This window comes from Cupressus sempervirens, chromosome 5, assembly GCF_028749045.1.
Source record: "Cupressus sempervirens isolate cs-2001-9-10 chromosome 5, ASM2874904v1, whole genome shotgun sequence".
Taxonomy (NCBI): Eukaryota; Viridiplantae; Streptophyta; class Pinopsida; order Cupressales; family Cupressaceae; genus Cupressus; species Cupressus sempervirens.
This window is the reverse complement of record NC_143122.1, coordinates 990,825,369-990,844,918: the sequence shown is the minus strand read 5'-3', so window position 1 is coordinate 990,844,918 and position 19,550 is coordinate 990,825,369. Positions and strand designations below refer to the sequence as shown.

Genomic DNA, 19,550 nt, shown 5'->3' with positions numbered 1-19,550 from the left:
AGCTGGGGGCATCAATTCTCCTCCATTAGGATTGGCTTGCTTTGTAAAGGTAATTGCTTCCGAGAAGACTCTCCAATGTGTTGATATTTGTAGCAGGAAGTCTTCTTAGGAAAATACCTGTAAGATGGTCAATAGAATTTAGATAAATCTAAATCATAGCTTCAATCAATATAATTTATGGCATTTCCAACTTGCGATATGCCATATGAAAGTGATGATTGAAACATGAAACCATTTCAGCTGGGTCCCTTTTTATTGATATGAATTGATGATGTATCATAGCTAGGTTGATGAAAGTTTTGAATTGTTCCAAGAATAGTTTTTCAAAAGCATCCCAGTCTCTGATGCATCTTGGCTATAAATTGACATACCAATTAAAGGAAACTTCTCTTAATGAGTATGGGAATAAGTGAAGAACCATATTATCATTAGCAATTTTCTTTCAGTTAAGAATTTCGTAGAAAACCTTGACGTTATATTCAACTGTTCTTGTCTCTCCATAGATGAACCTTGGGAAAAATTTCTCAAGATTCTTAGGAAGGTCATTGAGTACCCCTGTCAAGTTGATTGGTGAATCTACAACATTTGTGAAAAAGACCATTGGTGGAGGATTTGGTGGAATGATGGGTGGTTGGTTTGGAGGCAAAACTGAGGAAGATGATGAAATGTTGAATGTGTTAGCATGAATGTTGATGATGCATTGGGGGAGTATCCTAAGCATTGGAAAGTATTGATATGTTGCATTCATGACTGTATTTGTCATTGATGTCAACATAGAAGTAATTTTGTCAAGCCTAGAAGAATAACAATCAGTAATCTTGTGATGCACAAAAGCTGAGGAAGTTTTAAATGATGTGCAATGGAGGACATGTTCCTAAGGTTGTCTTGATGACATGGTTAAGAGGAATAAGTCTGAGTCAATGGTGTACAAAAGTTACTCTTGATTTATTGAAAGTAGTACAGAAACAAAGCATTGGAAAATAGGGTTTTGATGATCTATTGCTATCTTTCATCTGAGATGTAATCAAGAGATGTGAAATTACATAGTGATAGAGGATAGTCATGTGATGACACCAACATGTGCACAAGACATGGTTTCACATGTGTGAAATTTTGTATAGACTATGAGTAGATAGTGTTGTTGTAATTGTGAATTAATTATCTTAATTTAATTAATTAGGAAAGCCTCAAGGCTAACTCAAGGAATTATTATGAAGATACAGTATAAAGGAGAGTTATTTTCCTTATTTTTAATGTATCTTGAGGAATAAGATAAAGTGAAATGCAAAATATTAGTGTACAATATGAGAAGGAGCATAATGCTTACTGAATGTGTGTAAGTGATCCAAAGGATCATTGGATGTACGCTATGAGATCTGGTTACAAGATCTGAAGGAGTAGAAGTTTGGTTGATAGGAAAGAGATAGAGGAAGGAAGTACATTTCAATTCTATTATTCTATAAGGAATAATAAAAAGATCATTTGGACAGTGGGTTCTTTTATCTTAACCTTGAAGTTGTTTGGGCAGTGGGTCCAACTATCTTCCACAACTCCTAATAGGGTTGGAATCTCCTAACATAGATTCAAAGTCTCCTAACAGGGACTCATATGTATTGAATTTTGTAATAGACTCCTAGTAGGGTCTATCCTCTAACAAGGAATATTTATATTAGTACATCATCTTATTGGTACCGTCCCCACCAGGGTTTTCCCTCTGATCAAGGGTTTCCCTAGTTAATATATCTTGTGTTAATTGTGTATGAGTATCTTGTTTTGGTTTCATATAAAATTACTCATATGGTTAAGTTTGTTTAAAATTAATGATTGCTATGATAGTTGTATAATTGATTCACCCCCCCTCTTAGTTATATCAATGGACTATATATTCCAATAGAATAGAAGTGATATAATTTTGGGGAATCCTTTGTCACTATGAGACTTACGAAAATGACTAAGTTCCAAGAACTCTAGCTCACTATCTAAAGATCTTAAAGCTCACTAAAATGAGGATGTTGGATAGGGATCTTCTAGTTTGTGTCAATTCTGGAAAAAATGCACCTTTGTAGAAGCACACTTTTTCAAAAAATATGGTGCACCTTGTGCACCTTCGGCTGGTGACGAATGCAATTTTTTCTGAACTTGTAAAAAATGTAGAATTTTGAATTTTAAAGTTTTTTTTGCATGATGCTTAATGGCTTGAATCCCTTTGAATTCCTCTCTTGAAAATCTAATCTAGAATCAACTCCAAGGTTCCGGGCAATCTTGTGACCTACTGGAATCCGCTTAATTGAAGATAAATATGTTTGTTCACAAGGAGGCCTTTGCTAGTTCTAACCAATTTTGGATAAGATGTTCAATCTACTCATTGTTTCAAAATAACCACCAAAGAGATACATTTTTGGTATTTTTAGTTTTTTAAAATGAAATGCAATCTAACAATGCAACTATATGAATTCCTAATTTAACCAAGTGTTAGTAAAGAAAATAATAAAGATAAGGTAATGAGAGATGAAAGAAAATAACATGAAAAGGAAATTCATAAGGGACATAAACCATAGTAACAACACATTTGTGACTTAAATCATCAAAAATATTAGGTAAGAAATCAATGAAAATAGGAGCAATGCTTCCTGAAATCCACTAATGCAATCATCAATGGAAACTTAGTAAAAATTGAAAGATGTTTCACTTCTCATCACTTCTCATCGAATCACAAGGCCATAGAAAGTGCACTCATGTGAGACAAGTAGCTATGTAGGAACAATAGGGTGATCTCTTCTCCAACTTGACATGTCAGAAAAATTTATCAACACACAAAAAACACCAAAACTAAAATATTGCACAATCAAATCAACACAACAAAACCATTGGATCCATTATTATCATGAACAAGAATTCACAAAGATAACAAACTCTAGCAAGAATAACTACACTTAGAATGAGAGCATCAATAACATATATTATTACATCAAAATAATGGCCTAGAATACATGTTACATTCCTAAATTTATAAGAAATCATCTCCTTAATTTGTGTTGAAAGTGAGTGATCTCTTAATGCAAACATATGCTTCTAAATGAATAAGACAAATCTAATTATGTGCAAACTAACTCGCTAAATGGTGTTAAGAAGGATTCCACCCTTGTTTATGTCAATTAATGGGTGCCTGAGCCTTTAAATGTCTAAAAATAAAGAAAGAAGAATTAGATAGGAAGAAGGAAGCTATAAGAGGATATGAGAGTCACTGGAGGCTCTAAAAATAGAAGCTTGACCTTCTCTAATCATTTGTAGGAGTTAAACTATCGTCATAATATGTTTTCGGTGCATGGAAAGCTCTAAATTAGCAACTAATAATTAACTGTCAGTGCATTGTCACTTCTTCAAAATTGTCGATGCACTTTTGGAATAGTGCACCTTGCGCACCTTGGTGGCAGGTTCAAAAAATCCAATTTTTTCCCAAGGGTCAAAATTGAAATTCTAGCTTCTGGGTTTTCTTCCCTTTTATGCAAATGCTATTTCTAGATGTTGCTCTTGAATTTCTCTATAATCTTTGTCACTTGGGTAACATCCAAAAAATATAAAGCCTCATATTTATGCTTGATCATTTTCTGATAATTACTGACATCCATTTGACTCTCCACAAAATCGTCGAGTCCAGTGTCTAGTTCTAACAATACCTTTTCAGTCTTGAATGCTTGCCTAATATCTTCATTAGACGAAGCATCCTTGAAAGTTCTTCAGAATTGTTCAACCATTGATTGCACTAACTTTCTTGAGTCTTTTAACTTATGAATATCTTCATAAAGTCCTTCTATGACGTTATTTCCTACATCTATCTTATCAATCCAATCTTCTAGTTTATCCAACTCTTCTACCTTATATACATCCATGAGAGTGTGATATCTTTGACCCTTTATTGCTGTCAAAACTTTAAGGTCCTTGGCCCAAGCTTGCACTTCATCCATCAAACAAAAATCCTAGTTCACTATAGATACTAGCTTCTCACACTAGATTGAGTGTAATGTAGTGTGTTTAGATTACGCTGTATTATCTCTACACCTTTTTGCTCAAAATTGTCATGCCATTGTACACATGCTCCCAAAAATGAATCAACCTACACATTCCCTTCTTTCTTTTCCAATGTTGTAGCAAGAGTAAGTTCTAGGTGATTTTGGTCTAAAGGGCCTAAAATCTCATGTAGATAGCCTCTTAGAAGCTCATTCTATTTGCACAACATCACCAATTTAGACTCATTTCCATCTAATTTCCTGAACACCTCCCTAACGCTCGTAGTGATCATGAATTTAGTTGTGTCTACTATGGGATTTCCTAATAGGACTTCTTTAATATGATATTACTTAGGAGTCAAATCTTTGGTATCCACATGTAGAGGAGGGATGGCTATATGGGCAAGTAAGTCCTGGTCTTTATTCTTCATTATGAAGGCCAATTGTTGTACATCACCTGTAGGTGGCTCAGGCTTCTTGATTACTTTTACCAGCTCATCCATACTCTTCTCAAGTGTTATATCCAACTACTTATTTTTCCAAATCATAACCTACCTCTTCATCCATATTGGTGTAGTGTGCATGTGAGACATATATTTAGCTAAAGAGGAGGCTTGTATTACTAGCCCTTTACCCTTATCACTCCTTTCTAGAGTCTTCTCCTTCTGAGAGAGATCTACATTGGGAGTCATTGTATCTATTTTACCTAAAGTCATTGTGTCTATATCTTGAGAATTTTTTTGAGGTTCTTTAGGTAGCTATCCCTTCTCTGATACTTTATCAACTAGCCTTTGTTCTAACTCTTCTTTAGGAACTACTTGTTCTTGTCCTTTGGTGATAGGAGGAAGAGGAGTGTTTGAGCCTTTGTCTAAGAAAGACAAGTCCTAAAATGATGGTGGTGATATACCTAGAGAACCTTGTGGTAGATGTGGCATTTGGTTCCAATTCTTTCCCAAAGGTTGGTTCGTGGGTGTAACTCATATCTTGTCACCCACAATTTTAGTTCCTACGGGCATAAAATTGAAATAAAAAATGTGACAAATATCTATTTCTTGCCCTTCCTAAGCATCAATTCACTGCAGCTACTCATCTTTAGAAATGGTAACCTTATTAGGTTCTTTAGGAATGGATGGTGACATCATAGTGGAGTTTCTTCTTATCTCTTTTTGAGTAGCCCTAGTTAAATGAGTCCTTTGACTCAAGGGGAGATTATCTTCTTCATCTTCTTCATCTTCTACCTTAGGGATGGTTTCAAGAACTAAAAGATTGGGAATACATTTCTTTTGTAATCTCCCCCTTCATGTCCTTTTCATAATAGGTCCAACCTTATCCTTCTTAGAAGATAAAGGAATGACCTCTTCCTCTTGTGCAGGAGGTGACACCTCTTGTGCTTCCTGCTCCTGTTTCTATTCTTACGAAAGCACTTGTGTTAGATCTTGGGTTTGAGCTGCCTCGTCATCTTGAGGCTCTTTAGCTTCAGGCTTAGCTTACTTTAGGGAATCTCTTTTCCTCTTATTCTTGCCTTTATCTACTCTAAAGTATCCAACATCCCTATCATGTTGATATACCATTTCTAGCCCAACTGGAGATTGAGTAGGAAAATTTGGTACTGTATCTTTTGCACCTTTATCCTTAACTGGGCATGCTATGGCTTGAGAGGTATCAATCCATGGAACAGGGTTGAGGTTAAAAGGATTCTTGATCCAATCCCTTGTCAACTGAATTATGTGCCTAGCTCTGTGGTTAATATCTATATTTTCATCACTATCAATCTCTATGTTCATAATCAACCTATCATATATCTTCTCTCATTTATACAAGGGATCCAAGACATCTTGAGTGTCTTGTTAAACAACCTTGAGTGGGACCTTTATCTTTAAGGAGCTCCTTGCTAGATATAGAGTCATCCTATAATAATCCTTTATTTAGATATCATAGTCATCTCTTACATTCATCTAATGATCTTTTATGACATCTTTATGAACAAACTGCTTGCCTGCCAAATGTTGGACTCTGTCAATAATGTCAAAATAGGGACAAGGGAAATTATAATCTTCCAAGGGATATTGATCCCACTTGTAATCAAAAGTCATGATATCCTTCTTCTTTACCTCAAATGAACCTATAGTAATAGGCCATACCCATGTCTTCTTATGTTGTTTTCTCACTCTGTCATATGCAGATGTGAGTTGCCTTGCAATCTCCAATAAAATGAGTTTATCCGATGGATATCTCAAGAGTTTCTTTAGGTTCATTATTGTACCAACTACCCTTAGGTAAGTGAATTTTTTAAATTGAATGTAATAGGTGCTAATCTCTATGATCCTTGTTGTTGCCTCTACTGATATCCTCTTAGCATAATCACCCTCTATGAATTAGATGATTGCAAATATAAAAGCATCATTCAGTATCTAGAATTCCTTACTTTGATTTGAGAGCTTCTTCATCTTGCATGCTTCCCTTCTTGTACAGTCCTGGATAGTTAGTTGTTTTTTTCACCAATAAGTACACCAAATATGATATCATGTAAAACTTGGGATCAACTTTAACTCCTACTATTTGTTCATCTAATTTTTCACTTAGTATTGTGGCCTAATCAATTAGCATTTTGGTTGTTCTTATTGTCTCTATGAAATGGACCATTTAGATGTGAAGATGCCTAGCTACTAGTAGAACCATAATTTTTCTTAAAAGTACAATGGCATATCTATTATCATCTTTCATATATCCCCTAGTCATGTCTACCTTTTCGGCTCAGTTTCCCATCGATATTCTATTAGTAAAAAATGATGATTATATGATCTCTATGGCCTTCTTGTCATTCTCCCTATACCATCTTTCTGCTTGATGATAATTTATCTTCACATATTGATTAGCTCTTTGGAGATGAAAAACTTTCTCAACATTCCTTGGTCTTAGGTCCAAGACTATCTCCCCTATGATACTTTTGACAACTCTTTCTTCGGACATAGTTCTTGGCCAAAGTCATAATGAGCTCAAAAGACTGCATTGATGTGGGATGTGATGCAACATTCACCAATCTTGATTTGATAGGTGCTGACACCATTGAGGACCTATCTTTAGGCTTATTGCAGAGTACAAGGAATACGTTCCAGTCTATGTGTCCCAACTTAGTATCTCTAATCTTTGAATGATTATCCTGAAAACATGATTTCTTTGGTGCACATTGTAACTTGAAGATAATAGGTTTCAGAGCAATCATTTTAGCAAGTGAAGATGATGAGGAAACCATTTCATCTACACAAAATAAATAATCATTAGTCCATAGAAGTGAAAATTAAACCCTAAACAAACCCTAATTGCCAAAAAATCAAACTTGGAACACCAAAACCTAGTAAAACCACTTAAAATCTCCCGTAATAGCTCTGGTATAAAATTTAACACACCTTGCACACCTTGGTAGGTGCACTAGGTGTGCTTAATAACCTTTAAAAAGTCATTTCATTTGAAGGTGTGCACCCTTATGGAGTGCACACATCCATATTCTATGTGCAAAGGGGGAATTTTAAGTTGGTTTATACTTCAACTAAGAGTGTGCACATGCACATTTTGATTGGGTACGCATGTGCACACCCTTATACTTAGTGTTTTTCTTAGGGTACAAAAATGGTGCACATCTATGCATCATTATCTATGTGTTCATAGTTTGCGGAGAAAGGTGCGCACATGTGCACCTTTCCTAGGGTTTCCTTAGGTTCTTTTAAGTGTTTTTTAGCTTTTTAGCAAGAAATAAAGTGTGCATCTTGAATAGGTGTGCATGTGTGCACCTTTGATCTTTTTGTTTTATGTGTGCAGGTGCAGGTTGGCACACCTTAATAAGTGCAGATGTGCAGTCTCAAGGAGCTCAAAGAAGATAATGAGAAGAGAGTAGGGGGGTCTCAGGCTTTTATAGGCCTAGGAAAATGTGCACCCTTTGGAGGTACACTCCTATGTAGGCATGCATCTCCAAAGGAGAAAAGTGTGCACTTGCGCACCTTGGATAGGTGCACATGTGCTCTAGGTGAGCTAGTGCACCTTTTAGCACAAAATTCACCCTATCACTCATGTTTTTCTATTCTTACATCTAGGTTTCTTACTTAGAGGACTAGGTAGGACCCAAATTCTAGTATGAGTCCCAAAAATGATGCAGGCCTTGGATTAGGGGTCTAGGAAAACAAAAAAATTACTAAGGGGTCCTCATTTCTTGGAGAAATGGGCTGTGCATTGTGAAACCACAATAGAAATAAGGAAAGTGCTATAATACACAAAAACACTTAATAAGGCCCCTTGGTGTATTCTAGACTTTTTTTCCCCTATGACCTAACCTTGAAGATTTTGTAGGTCTTGGGCTCTAATATTGTTCATACAATACGACTTTAGAAAATCCTTATTTTAACGATTTTAAAGGCAATGTTTGTGTTTTCTCCTCCACATGTGTAAAAATACATTCCCAAACTCATCATTTGAGTTTTGATCTCTTCATACACTACTCCTACATTTCCAACTCTAGATTGACCCATGTCAATCATTTGTTCATCGCAAAACTTCTTTACAAGCATTTCCTTGCACCTTGCCAAGCTTGTCTACTTGCCTCAGGCTTGCTTGTAAAAATAGAATTTGGCCTTCCACAACCTCCAAAAAAATTATTTACTCTATATACAGAGGCTACTACTTGGTCTCTAAGAGCCATGGTGTTTTTACCAAGGACACTCAAGCCATAGGCCATTTCATGCTTGCACCACAAAATTGGACAACAGGATCACTAAAACCAAATAATTTTCTAAACCCTATCAAAAGCTCACTTAAAACCAAAAAAACCACACATAGATTAAAAAAATTAACACAAGATACTATTACATAAAGAATAGTTCATTGTTCAATCCAAAAATTCTGTTCAAACTTCAAAAACTACGCTTCAATGCACAAAACTGTCTTGCTATAGGTTTGATCCCTACACTCAACTATCCAAACCTTGGAAATGAGTTGGAAAAGTTTTAAATAGAATTCATGCTCCATTATAGCCTATAGTTCAAACCATAACTTCCCAATTCATTGGCTTTTCCAAAATTGCCTAAAAATTGTCAAGCAATTTTGCAAAAATTACAAAGTTGTGAATGCAACTTTATGACAACTTTTGCAATTTTTCTCCTAGACTCCTCAAAATTGGTTATAAAATAGTAATAACTTCTAAGATGAACTTAGGAAATTGAAGAAACCCTTACACACCATTTTCCCAATTTTATGGCATTTTACCTCATTTTGACACTTAGAGCAACTTTTGCAATTTTGCTCCTATCAGGACCTAAATGATAAGATTAGACTCCCAATCGAAAAACTATCAAATCAAACCATCTAAACTCACCTTGGTACTTTATAACCAGTCCTTATTACCCAAATGGTTGGTTATATCATCTACAAACCAAAATTAAGCTTTGGGCTTTACCTTACCCTAGGTGCTCCTGCACCATTCTCCCCTTGCATGAAGAAGTCTAAGGTACTGTTGGAGATAAGAACTCCTTTTTGATGCTAAGATTCTTTAAATCAATCTCAAAAATCCAATTTTCCTGTGCCTTAGGTAAATCCATCCATTTCACCAAATGTTCCTTGTAGACTTTTTTTTTTGTGCTCTTTTTCACCCTAGAATCCAAGATTTTCTCAACCTATGGTTGCTTCTTTTTCAGGTACCTTCAGGTCTACTACATCCTTGTTTAGTTCTTATTGATACTCTATGTCATCCATCTTAGGACCTTTTTATGGTATTAGGTATTTCACATTAAAAATTGGAGAGAGAGCCATGTCCTTTGGTAGATCTATCTTGTAGGCATTGGGTCCATGATTTTCAAGGATTTTGCATGGCCCAATCCTCCTCATCTGTAATTTTCAAGGGACTCCCTTTTGTAACCTAGCCTTGTTGAGATACACCATCACCAAGTCTCCTACTTGAAACTTCAACTCTCTTCTCCCCTCATCCTTCTTCTCCTTTAACTTTTGATTGGCTTCTATCAAAGTTTGTTTCACTTGATCATGTACCTCCTTCATTGATTGAACAAAGTCATCAACTTGCCCATTGATCTTGTCATGTGAAGGTAGGTCCATTAACTCCATGATACCTCTTGGGTGAGTGCCATACACCACTTGTAAAGGGATTAACCCTATTATCCTATTCTTGCTATCATTTTATGCAAATTTAGCTTGGAGAATGACTTGCTCCCAACTTTGTCCATACTGTTTGGTGAGGAACCTTAATATGTTATCAATACCCTATTTATCACCTCTATCTAACCATAATATTGAGGATGGTAGGTAGAGCTATGTGCTAGGTTTGTTCCAAGCCTCTTCCATAGGGTCTTCCAAAAGTACCCCATAAACTTGACATCCTTATCAACTACTATGCTCCTTGGCAAGCCATGTATCCTAAAAACCTCCCTAAACAATAGGTTGGAAACATTACATGCATCATGTTTTGTCTTGTATGGTATGAAGTGGCTCATCTTGTTGAACCTTTCTACTACCACAAATACACTATCCATCCCTGTCCCAGTCCTTAGTAAGCCCATTATAAAGTCCATGCTAATGCACTCCCAAAGCTTATTAGGAATGGGGAGAGGTTGGTAGATCCCTGCATTTAATGAAGTTTCCTTGGCCTTCTAACATATGTTACATTTCCCCACATACCTCCTAACATCTCTTTGCATTTTGGGCCAATACTAGAACCTTTCCACAAGGTCCAAGGTCTTGTTCAGAACAAAGTGCCCACTCATGTTCCCATTGTGCTTCTTTTGTATGAGATCCTCCCTCATGGATCCCCTTGGGATGCACAACTATTGACCTTTGAACAATAGTCCATTTTGCAAGGTGTATTCAGCAAAATCACCATGGAAATAGTTAGAAAATTCAATATATACCTTGCAAATCTTTGAGAAATCAGTGTCCTCCTCATACAGATCTTTGAAACCATTCAAACCAATGCTCTACAACTTGACTTCTTGTACTGTCAGAAACCTCCTACTCAAAGCATATGCTATGTTATTGTTTGTCCCCTTTAAATGCTTGATAGTGAAAGTGTAGGACTACAAGAACTCCATCCATTTCATGTGTCTTAGACTTAGTTTCTCTTGTGAGTTAATGAAACTCAAATCTTGGTTCAAAAAACTCCTTAGGAAAGAGGTAATACCTCCACTTCTTGAGGGCTTGGACAAGTGCATAGAGCTCTAGGTCATATGTTGGGTACCTTGTCTTGGCTTCATTAAGCCTCTCACTAAAAAATGCTATTAGTCTGCCCTCTTGGCTCAAAAATGCCCCAACTACTATATTGCTAGCATCACAATCCACCACAAATGGTTTCTCAAAACTAGGTATAACCAAGTTAGGTTGGGTTGCTACCTCTTTCTTCAATCTCTCAAAACTTTGATCTAAAAACTTGGTCCACATGAATTTGGTCTTCATGCCCCCTTTGATTGTATCCACCATAGGTGCACAAATTTCACTAAACCTTACAAAATTCCTATAAAATTGTGCCAATCCATGAAAAATCCTAACCTCAATAGTAGATCTATGTGTAGGCTAACTCAAAATAGCATCTACCTGGTCTTTTCCCATCTTAAGACTTCCTTGGGATACTACAAACCCCAAATGCACTAGTTCCTCTTTCATGAACTCACTCTTTTCCTTGGTCTTGTTGAAGATGATGATGTCATCTAGGTCTACTACAACAAATACCCCTATATAGTCTTTCAAAACCTCAGTCATGTCTCTGATGAAGGTACTTAGTGCATGGGTAAGGCCAAATGGAATTGCCAACCACTCATAGAGACCCATAGTAGTCTTAAATGCAGACTTCCATTCATCCCCTTCTTTCATCCTAATTTTATAGTATCCCCTTTTGAGATCAATTTTGGAGAAGTATCTAGCTCCACCTAGATAGTCCATCAAGTCTTCTATCCTAGGAATAGGAAATCTGTACCTAATTGTGATTCTATTATTTTCCATAGAATCAATACACATTCTCCACTTACCTCCTTTTTTGGGTACTAAGTCCATTGGTACAATTGATTCTCTTCTTGATCATCCCCTGATCAAAAAAATCTTGAACTTGCCTTGCAATCTCCTTGTTTTTCTCTGGAGTCATCTTATTAGAAACTTTTTTTGGTAGTGATGCTCCTAGTATGAATTCAATTTGATGACTTATGGCCCTCATAGGTGGTAGGGTTGATGGTGCTCCATCACAAATGATATCTTTAAATCGATCCAATAACTCTCAAACTTCTATAGGTATAGGTGTAGATGAAGATGTCTTATCCTCCTTAGGTTTTAACATAATGTCATATCCTAATCCTTCACCCTCCTTCAAGTCCTTAAGGAATTCTTTCCCTCTTTCCCACTCATGAGAAATGCTTTAATAGTAGAATTTTCCACCTTGTCTTCTTCCACTATAGAATGGATCCTATAAGTGACCCCATCCTTCTTAAAGGAATACTTGTTCTCCTTCCCATGATGTGTTTCCTCCCTATCATATTGAAAAGGTTTTCCCAACAATAGGTGACAAGAATCCATGGGAAGCACATCACACAAGATTTTGTCCTGATACTTGCCAATGGTGATGTATGCTTGCACTTGTTCATTTACTAGGATGTTCTGCCCCTTATTCAACCAAGTCACCCTATAATTACACACATGTGGAATCTTGGTCAAACCAAGCTTTTGTACTACCTCCTCTAACAAGACATTATCAGTAGACCCTAAGTCTATGATCACCTTGCATTTCTTGCCTAGTATTTTTCATGCTGCCCTAAACAATGCTCTTCTTTTCTTTGGCTCATCTTTAACTGGCTCCTTAATCAATACTCTCCTCAACATGATGTTCTCACCCTTCTCAACATCAAGGTCTACTTCTCCTATCTTCTGATTATCCTCTTCTTAGACATATGTGATTTTATTTTCCCCATAAGAAGATGATGCCTTTTCTGGACATCTGTAAGTAGTGTGTTCCAACTTTCCATAGTTATAACACTTCATGTTACTAAAGTGTGAGCATCTATTGCTATTTCTGTATCTACCTCCACCACCACTATTAGACCCTCTACCTTTGCTAGATCCTACCCTTTGATTGGTCTTATTGGCCTGCTCATTCCACTTAGAGTCTCCATAGCTTCTCTGCTCATTATTCCTGCCACTAGAGCCTCCCCTTGAGCCACCTCTAAAGTCTTCACCTTTGGCCCTATTCTTGGAACTTTAATCCCCTTTCTTCCTCAATTTTTCTTCCACCTTTCTAGCCATTTGAAAAAAACTTTGTAGAGTGGTGAGGCTAAACAAGCTCAACTCATCGTAGATGGACCATTTAAGGCCATTTAGGTATCTAGCCACCTTGATGCTCTCTTCTTCTTACAACCTTGATCTTAGTGCCAACTTCTAAAACTCCTCAGTATAGGTAGCCACATCAAGATCTTTCTGCCTAAGATTCTACCTCTACTTGTGGATCTGAATCTCATAATCCTTTGCTAGGTATGTTTCCTTGATCTTTGCCACCATAGCTTTCTAATTAGCTATAGGCTTCTTCCCTTCACTCTCTCTTTCCTCTTGCATAAAATTCTACCATGTCAAAGCTTGACCTTTCAACCTGGATTTTTTAAACGTCACCTTTTAGGCCTTTGTTGTCCCTTTACACTCAAAGTAGTTCTCAATTCTCTTAAGCCATTCTAGGAATACCTCTACATCCATCTTGCCATGAAATAGGGAAACATTCTCTAGGATCTTCCCTCCAAATGCCTTGAGGGCCTTGAGGAATGGTTCTTGCTCACCAAGTGGAGGATTTGGTTTAGGGATCTCATCCTTCAAACTTACATTTTATTTATCCTTGCCAAAGTCTTCATCTTCCTTAGCTTGGGTTGCACCCTCTATCTCTTTCAACTTATCTTTCACCTCTTCTAGGGCCTCATCTAGAACCCTAGTGTTCTCTTCTAAGAGATTCTTTTTCTCATCTACCTCCATTGCCAACTCTACATTAGTAACCATCTTGGAAGATCCACTTTACTCAGTAGAATACAATATGCCACGACAAGCTTGATCTTATGGCTTTGCTACCACTTTGATGGGGAACTTCTTCAACTAAGAGATTTATTGATCTTGCATGGGAAAATTAAATTATTAAAAATGAAAAAAAAAAAAAAAATTAAAAAAAAAAAATGGGGGAGAGAGAAAGTGATGAAAAAAGAAAGAAAAAAAGAAAAACAAAAAAGAAAATGGAAAACAAGGGAGAAAAGAGGAATTTCTATTTTTAAGGTGCATAGGTGGTGTAAATAGAAAATAAAATAAAAAATAGTGTCATTCCATTTATCGAGGTGTGTAGGTGGCATCTTAAGAAGTTTGTGGAAAGTTCCTTAAATCATGCATTTAATATTTGTTATGATCCATAAAGGAAATGTAATTTTCTAATTGGGCCACATGGTGGTGCGTAGTTGTATTTAGGTGGAAATTCTAGAAAGTTGTGGATATTCTAGAAGGTTGTGGATATTCTAGAATGTTGTGGATAAATCATCCATTGGGTGGTAAGTGCCTATTTGAGGAAGGCTTATGTTCATTTGTAATCAAGCTCTTCGAATATAATCTCTTGTAAGGAAGCTCTCAAGGTGTAGCAACAAGCTCTTTTGTTGTAAGCTCTTCTAGTTGGAAGCCCTTAGCGAGGAATCTCTCTTATATTATAAGAGTTTGGAGTTTTTCCATTTGGAGAATATTGCAATGAATTGCAAGTATTAATGGATACTTTATGAAGCATTTTTGTCATCTCTTTGTCTCCATCTTGTTGTGAGCTTGGTTGTGAGTTGGTACGGTCATTACTGGTATCAGAGCATACCTTTGTTAGTGGTAGCAAAGTGGACCTTCATCACTAAGGGTTTTCTCTCCTGACCCTAACCTAGAGGATCCCGCTATAATCCCTTTTCTCCAAGAAACTCTCCCAACAATTCAAATTTCCATGCCATTCCCCCAATTCACCAAATATGCATTCTTTGGCTTGGATTGCCATAACTTCTCTAGATGCACCAAATGACCAAAAATCAAGGTTGAACCTTCCTATTGAGGTTCTTGACCCATTTCCCATGATTTTGTACCATTATTTTAAATTTCCCACACACAAATCACCAATTTGACTAGTTAGGCCTTGTAGCCCTAAGAACCCCTATTAACCCTCCTAGAAACAAGGAAAGTGCTATAATTCAAAAAAAAAACCTTAATAAGGCCCCTTATTTTATTCTACACTTTTTTTCCCTATAACCTAACCTTGGAGATTTTGCAGGTCTTGGGCTCCAGTATTGTCTGTACAATATGACTTCAGAAAACCCTCTTTTTAAGGGTTTTAAAGGCACAGTTTGTATTTTCTCCTCCACAGGTGTCAAAATCCATTCCCAACCTCCTCCTTTGAGCTTTTGTCCCTTTATACACTAATCCTACATTGAAAACTCAAGATTGACCCATGTCAATCATCTATTCATCACAAAAATTCTTTACAAGCATTTCCTTCACACCTTTCCAAGCTTTTCCAGCTTGCCTAGGGCTCACTTGTAAAAATAGAATTTGGCCTTCCAAAACCTCCACAAAAATTATTTAAACTATATATAGAGGCTATTTCTTGGTCTTCAAGAGCCATGGTGTTTTGGCCAAGGACACTCAAGCCATATCCCATTTCATGCTTACACCACAACTAAACAATAGGATCACTAAAACCAAAATAACCACACATAGATTCAAATCATGAACATGAGATAATATTACATACAAAATAGTTCATTTTTCAATCCAAAAATTATGTTCAAACTTCAAAAACTACACTTCAATGCACAAAATTGTCCTACTACAGGTGTGATCTATACACTCAACTATTCAACCCTTGGAAATGAGTTGGAAAAGTCTTAAACATAATTCATGCTCCATTATAGCCTATAGTTTTAACCATAACTACCCAATTCATTGGCTTTTCCAAAACTACCTAAAAGTTGTTAAGCAATTTTGCAAAAATTGCAAAGTTGTCAATGCAACCTTTTGACAACTTTTGTAATTTTGCTCCTAGACTCCTCAAACTTGGTTAGAATGTTATCAAATATTATAGGATGACTTTAGGACATCTAAGGACCACCATTACACACTCTTTTCCTCCTTTTATTAAATTTTTCCACATTTTTCCACTTAGAGCAACTTTTGCAAATTTGCTCCTATTAGGACCTAAATGATAAGATTAGACTCCCAATCCAAAACCTATCAAACAAAACCACCTAAAATCACCTTGGGACTTTATAAATAGTCCTTATTACCCCAATAGTTGGTTATACCATCTACAAACCAGAATTAAGCTTTGGTCTTTATGTTACCTTAGGTGCTCCTGCACTATCCACCCTCCCCCAACACTGATTTAAGCTACCTGGGACACCCTCAAGCATTTACAGAACCCTTTCCTAGCCCTGTGCCAAAAAAAAGATGATGGTACCATTGATTTTGATTGTCTTACCCTACAATTGAAAAACATTACCTCTTGTTACAATAGGTTTAAAGTGGTGGCTAGGTGGTTACTTTTCCAGGTGCACATTGCATGAAGGAAGATCAATAGGTTTGAAGCCATTGCGGAGGAAGAGAAAAATTTCATGAACTAGATGCTGGGTTGCAGGGATGAAGTGTGGTGGAATGTTGGCAGAGAGTTGGGTGATAAGCTTTAGAGTTGTAAACATATAGAGGAGAAGGTGGATGACATCAAGAAAAATTTGGTCACAAAGGAAGAGAGAGAATAAATGTTGAAGGCTATGGTGTCCATATCTTGGGGAAAAAATTAACAAATAGGAAACACTAAGAGGGGGAATGAATCAATATTTAACAAAGTTTAGCCCAAAACTAGATATTATTAACAATCTTATAACTTGCATATGAAAGTAAACTAACTATACTAAATAGTAAGCATAACCATGCAATAAGAGAACTCATAACACCATATTTTTTTAAAGTAGGGAAACCCTAGCCAAGAGAAAACTCTGGTGGGGATGGTACCCACAAAATGTTCCACTAATCAAAAGTGTCTTGTGAAAGATATTGACCCTATTAGGAGTATATTACATATGTATAGTGTCTTGATGCTTGTTAATGGAATTAGTCCTTTTTAGAAGCCTCAAACCTATTAGGAGTTGTTATATACAAATACAAAATGTATGCAAGACGATCCCACTGCCCAAACATGCAATATACAATGTACTTCTTTAATATAAAAAGATAGATACAAAAGCCTCTTTACATTGCTACTAATATCTTCAATATCTGATACTAACTTTGTTTCTCACAAAATTTGCATTCCTCTAGTCAAAAATTAGATTTCACACATCACATTAAACATACATGCATCATCAAAACTTCACATTCATAATCTTTCCTTTATACCTTTACAATTGCAATATTACTACCTAGTCAGCCTTCATGTTTCATACACTTTACAAAATACATTATTATCTTTCATTGAATTAGGGTTAACATCTAAGATGTGTTAGTGAAATTTTTTTCCCATAAATGTTCATATATCAAAATAGAGAAAAGAATGTAAAATAAGAAATGAATTCCTATTCGAGGAACTTAGGAATTCTCTGCTTAAAATTTCTTTAATGGAAACAAGCGTAGCTACATTTATTGCAGTGAAAGTTTTAACCAAATAAACTCAACAGAATAACTTTCCAAGAATGTAATCTGCTGGAGGTGTTGAAATAAATTATTTCATCTCATCAATACAAAACAAACTTTAATGCAAAAGAACCACTCAATTTTAATTATCAAAATGATCCACATAACTGAAAATTAAATCATTGAGTAGGCAAATTTCATAAACCAATTTCTCACAGAATTTCCAAATTTAGAGTTGATAATTTCAAAATCAATAATAAGCGTAGCTAAAAGCTTAAATAGTATCTATAGAAATATCAAAAAATAAGCAGATAATAGTATCCACTTACAAAGCTTTCAACCCAAAATCAAACTATAGAGTTTCATGTATCTACTAAAATTCTGAAATGTTACTTCTAAACTGGAAATAAAACCATAAACAAAAGTAGTTCTGTCTATCGGTCTACTGGAGAAATTCTAACCCCTTAAACAATACTAACTATTACATTTATAGGCATGGGGCTAGGCTCAAGCCAAAATTACCTCGCCAGGAGTTAATTGTCTTTTAAAATAACTGATAACTAAAATTGCAAGAAAATAAAACAACAAAGAAACTGTAGCTAAGCAATTCTTGATCAGGTTGCGCCGTCTCCACCAACCACACCTTTCACCATCTCCCATGTTTCATAGGTAGTTGAAAAAGCAAAAATAACAGATTAATGTGGAAGACCAATGTAGGCGAGCCATTGCTTCCAAATTTCTTTCATCTTCTTCAGTTCAGCAGCCTTTTCCTCGTGCATTTCCAAGTGCTTCAGATTGATAATCAACATAGCTTCAGTGTGCACCACGTTGGAGAAATCCTACTTAGCTAGTGTCTTCTTGTCCTGCCATTCTTGAAACTTCTTTTGGACTTCTTTGATTATCTTGTCTGATTGCGCAATGGAGTCATCTTCTTTTTCCATGAACTATTTTACAAGCCACTTAAGCTCATTTTGAATAATCTGATGCATAACCTTAAGTTCTTGTAATGCTTCTTTGATTTTAGATACCCCTTGTGCTAGTGCTTCATTCTGCCATTCAATGCAATCTTTGATGATGTACAAGACTTTTTCATCAAGATTAGCTACAGGGCATTCAGCTTGGAGTTTCTGCAAACCAAATTCTTGCACATCCTCTAGCGATATTACCACTTTTTCCCAATTATTCCTCTCCTTTTTGTATCCTTCATTACTTACCTCCACTTTTTTAGCAATGTTTGATATCTCCTTTGAAGCATGATCTAAATATCCAATGTGTTTTACGGTGTTAAGCAGAACATCTTGGACCCATTCACCTTCTACTTTTGCTACTGCTTTGCACTTATGCAGATTCTCCAATGATTGCTGATTGGTCACGGAGGATACATCAATAATGGCTAACATCTCACAGATTGCTTTGCTTAAGGATAAAAGATAGCGTTAATGTACTGCACCATATTCTTTATTGTTTCCTTCATTTCTTGCTTATCTTGCCCATCTTTCCATACTCTATGCACGATCTTTTTGTTAGAAACTTCAAAGAATTCTATATCTACTTCATGGTTTCCTTTTCCCAAATCAACCTTTGTTATTTGGAAATCTTGAGGCACTACAGAATCACAAGATCTTCCATCAGGTGGTGTAGCTATCTCTGTTGCCCATTGACCTAAAATTTTGTCAAAATTGATTCTTGCTTCGGTCCTTGATTTTTTTACTTTGGGTGCCTTACCAAGGCACTTACTGACCAGATCGTCAATAAGCATAGATATTGGGACTATACTTCTCTTCTTCTCCATTGATGTCTCCAGCCATTTAGGAGTAGTTTGATCCTTTATGGTAGCAGGGGAACATTTAACTAAGGGGAGATTACTTTCCTAATTCTCGGTAGCCATTGGAAAATTTT

The 19,550-nt window shown here is 36.1% G+C and overlaps 1 pseudogene; it reads right to left on the bottom strand.

Moving 5' to 3' along the window:
- Positions 1 to 18,460, bottom strand: part of LOC149559250 (lectin-like) — a 71,639-nt pseudogene extending 53,179 nt beyond the window's left edge.
- Between the last annotated feature and the right edge of the window lie 1,090 nt (positions 18,461 to 19,550).